The following is a 4,904-nucleotide window of genomic DNA, read 5'->3' on the forward strand; positions in this document are numbered from 1 at the left end:
CTGGAAATAAGTAGTGAGGTTGTCTTTAATTATAATAACTTCATAAAGTCCTTCACCTAGTTTTATGTGTCTGCCAATAACTATTTGAAAAGATAACAGTTTGGATGAGTTAGTGCCCACAGGTTCCAGCAAGAAGCCCACATGGACAAGAGTGGTGCAGGTGTTCAAAAGTCCTAGCCAGGGCTCCACCCAGACACGAGCAGTTTGGCCCACAGGCCCCAGCCAAAGGCTTGCCTAGAAAAGAACCACACAGGTACACAGACAACAGCCAGAGACCTTCCCAGATACCATCCATAAATGCATGCAGACCCCAACCAAAAGCCCACTCAGACACCAGCAACTCCACTGAAACAGCCCTGAGCCAAAGGCCCTCCCAGACAATAGCTACACATGTGGACAGGCCCCAGACAGAAGCCCACCCAGATAGCACCCTGAGTGTGTGCAAGCCCCAGCCAGAACCCAGGCTGCACAACAGCCCAGCATAGAGATCTGCAAGGCCACCATTCTAAACCTGGGAAATGGCACAATGGTGAGCAGCAGAGAGAAGGCCTCTTTGAGGTTTTCTGAGAATTGAAGCCCACTGGGTGAGCAAAAAGTCACCTCAATAAAGTTGCAGCAGGATGCATCTGTTGAAATGAAAAAGCACATAAAAAAGTCTCAAAACCAGACTTCCACATCACCTAAGGCAACACCAAGGAGCAATAAGATGGAACAATCTGATATTTAGCAACCTGGACTCCTGCAACTGGAAATTAAAGACAATATGGGGAACAATTAAAGCAAAAATAATTTATCAGATAACAACAGATATTGTGTCCATAGTAAAAAACATGATTAATAACTCTAGAGCAGACACAGATAAAAAAAATTAGAGTAGCTGAGGAACATGATGAATTCCCAGCATAGGAAACAAATTGAATCCATAAAACAGATGCAAACAAATATCTAAGAGATTAAAAACTCCATTGAAAGTTTATGTAGCAGAATGAGCCAATGTGGGGACAGAATTTCAGATATAGAGGATAAGATTTCAATTAGTGACTGGGAAAATAAAATTTTCTTAAAAAGTAAGGGATCATGAGAAATAAATTTACCAGCTGCTAGATGATGCAAAGAAGAATAACATATGACTGACTAAAATCAATGAAGCAACAGGAGAGTGTGCAAAGGACATTAAAAACAACTGTTCACAGAAGTAATGGCAGAAATTTTTACAAGCAGGGCAAAAGAACTTGACATACAGAAAAAGGAGGCATATAGGACTCCAAACATCCATGATAAAAAAATCTACACCTAGGAATATAATGGTTTTGACTCCAGAAATCCAAAAGAAGAACAAAATCCTACAAGCAGTTAGAGAAAAGAAACAAATCCAATACAAAGGGAACCCCATCTGAATCACAGCAGAATATTTCAACACAAGCCCTCAAGTCAAGAAGAGCCTAGAGTGAAGTATTTCAAGCACTAAAAAAAAACAACAATCTACAGCTGAGATTGATGTACCCTGCAAAACTATCTTTCAAAATTGATAGAGAAATAAGATACTTTCATGACAAAGAGCACCTGAGGAACTTCATGAATACCAAAACAGTGTCTTAGGAAAAGACAGTGAAGATCACAACTCCAGGAAGCCCAGCAGAATGAATCTATCAGGCAAAAAAAGACAAAAAATTGAAAGCAAAGGAGGAGAATCCAACAAGAGGAAAAGGTCATGACAAAGATAAGTCAATACATACTAGTTATAACCATCAGTGTTAATGGCATCAATTCACCAATCGAAAGAAACAGACTAGCAGAATGGGTCAAGAAGCAAGATCTAACAATATGCTCCATACGAGAAACACACTTAATTAAAAAAGAAACTCAAATACTGAAAGTTAAAGGGTGAAAAACAATACTCCATGTGACACAAACTGGAAAAAAAGCAGGACTAGCTGTCCTAATACAGAACAAATGTATTTCAAACCAGCACTAATTAAGAGAGACAAAGAAAGCAACTACATTCTTGGAAAGGAAACAACCAAGAGAAAGAGATGATAATCATAGATATATATACACCAAATACTAGCGCACACAACTATATAAACAGATATTAATGGATGTAAAAAAATCAAATAAGCACTACTACAATATTAGTAGGGGACCTCAATATGCCATTGTCACAAATAGATCATCTAGACAGAAAATAAACAATGAAATAGCAGAACTCAATCAAAATCATGAACAAATGTACTAAACAGATATTTACGAGTGTTCCACCCCACAAAATTAGAACACACATTTTTTTCCATTGTATATGGGTCATTCTCTAAAATAGACCACATACTAGTTCATACAACATGTTTAAGTAAGTGCAAAGGAACTGAAGTGATCCCCTGTACATTATCAGACCATAGTATGTTGAAATTGGAGATGAATGGCAATGGAAACATCAATAATTTCATACACACATGGAAATTGAACAACACACTTCTGAATAACCAATGGGTCACAAAGGAAATTAAAGAAGAAATCAGGCAATTTCTACAATTAAATTCCCACTCCAATATGACATATCAGAATCTATGAGACAAAATGAAGGCAGTCTTACCAGGGAAATTCACAGTAGTTAATACTCATATTAGGAAAACAGAGCAAGCTCAAATAAGCAATCTGATGCTAAACCTCAAGCTTCTAGAAAAAGAAGAGCAGGACAAAACAAAAGCTCATACAAGGGAGGAAATTATAAAGATCAGAGCAGAAATCAATGCAATGGAGACTAAGAACCATTTTAAAAAATCAATGAAGCAAAGAGTTGGTTCTTTGAAAAAATAAACAAAATTGACAAACCTTAGCCAATCATATCAAAAAAAGGAAAGAAAAGGCCCAAATCCATGGAATTAGGAATGAAAAGGGTGAAATTACAACAGATGCAGCAGAAATCCGGAGGATCATCAATATCTACTTTGAAACTCTATATGTAAATGGTATGAAAAACAAAGAAGAAATAGACAGATTTCTAGATATATATGAATTGCCAAAGCTGAACAAAAAAGAATTAAAATTTTTAAACAACCCAATATCAGTGAATAAAACTGTGTAACTAAATACTAACCAAGAAAAGCCCAGGCCATTACAGATTCACTGCTGAAATCTACAAGACATTTAGAGAAGAACTATTGCCACTACTGTTTAAACTCTTTGATGAAATTGAAAGGGAAGCAGTACTTCCAAATTCATTCCTGTAAGCAAGCATCACCTTGATCCCAAAAGCAGAGAAAGTCTCAACCAAAAAAGAGAACTATAGGAGAATCTCACTCATGAACATAGATGTAAAAGTCCTCAGTAACATAATGGGAAACATAATGCAGAAGATCATCAAGAGGAAAATGCACTCCGTCCAATGGGATTTACCCAAGGGATGCAGGGATGTTTCAACATACACAAATCAATAAATGTAATACACCATATTGATAGGGCCAAGAACAAAAACCATATGATTACCTCAAATGATACAGAGAAAGCATTTGACAAAATCCAACACACATTCACGATAAAAATTCTACTCAAAACTGGAATAGATGATCTCTATCTCAACCTGATAAAAGCCATCTATGAAAACCCAACAGCCAATATAATATCAAATGGTCAAAAACTGTAATCCTTCACACTAAAATCAGGAACAAGACAAGGATGTCCACTATTACAACCCCTGTTCAATATAGTTCTGGAAACATTAACCACAACAATTATACAGGAGAAAGGAATAAAAGGAATAAAGACAGGAAATGAAGAAGTTAAATTGTCACTATCTGAAGATGACATGCTACTCTATAGCAAAGACCAAAGAACTGCAGCAAAAGTCTTCTACATTTAATAACCAAATTCAGTAGAGTAGCTGAATACAAGGTCAATACACAAGAATCAAAGGCTTTCCTGTATATGAACAATAAACTCACTTCAAGAGGAACTGGAGAAAAAAATCCTTTCACAGTAGCATCCAAAAAAATGAAATACCTAGGAAATTTTTGGAAAGATATCCAGCAGGGAAACCACTGGGTCAAATGAGACCTCTAATCCTAGTTTTTAAAGGTATCTCCATACTGATTTTCACAGTGATTGCACAAGTCTACACTTTCACCAACAGTGGAGAAAGGTTCCTTTCTCCCCACAGCAACTGCAGCATTTGTTGTTGGTTGATTTTTTGGTAACAGCCATTCTTTCTGGAGTGAGGTGAAATCTTATTCTTAATTGAAACAAATTGGACACATATGTAAATACCAAATTGTCTCTCTGGTGTGAGAAACTGAAAGTGTGAATGAGCTTCAAAATGTATAATAGATAATGTGAAATAGGAAGCAAAGTTTCAAAGGGGAAGGGGAAATGGGGATAGGAAAGAAGGGAAAGAAAAAATACTAGAAAAGAAGGAAAAACCAGAAACAAATCTTTCATAAATAGGGAGAGGTGGAGGGGTGGAAGAGAGATAAGGGGAATGTGAAAAAACAAGAACTAAGATATATCATGTACAGGTACATAAAGTAAAATAAAGTTAGTTTAAAAAAAATCATGCTCCACTCTGACAGTACATCTACTGTCAGGACAGATGTTTGCAGTTTCATCCTCTGCTAGTTCACAGGCTTGGTTTAGGGCAAAAAAGCTTAGCTTCTTGTGCTGTGGTAAAGTCAGGTATAGGACTAGCTTCTAAAGTTTCAGTCAGTGACACCAAGACATGTCCTGCTTTCTAATGTACATTTTTCTTCTTTGTAAGATGTGTTAGTGAACCAGATTATTTCTATATTATCCTGAGGTTTTAAACAGTCATATATATGAGAGGTTAGCAATTTGTCCATTAATATCAAAAAGTCAAGAGGGATTTTTGTCAGCTGGGAGGAGAAGAAGAGTAGCGGGATTGAGGCTATTGTGTC

Source organism: Fukomys damarensis, unplaced genomic scaffold (genome assembly GCF_012274545.1).
Source record: "Fukomys damarensis isolate Sample0158 unplaced genomic scaffold, DMR_v1.0_HiC HiC_scaffold_16, whole genome shotgun sequence".
NCBI classification, from domain to species: domain Eukaryota; kingdom Metazoa; phylum Chordata; class Mammalia; order Rodentia; family Bathyergidae; genus Fukomys; species Fukomys damarensis.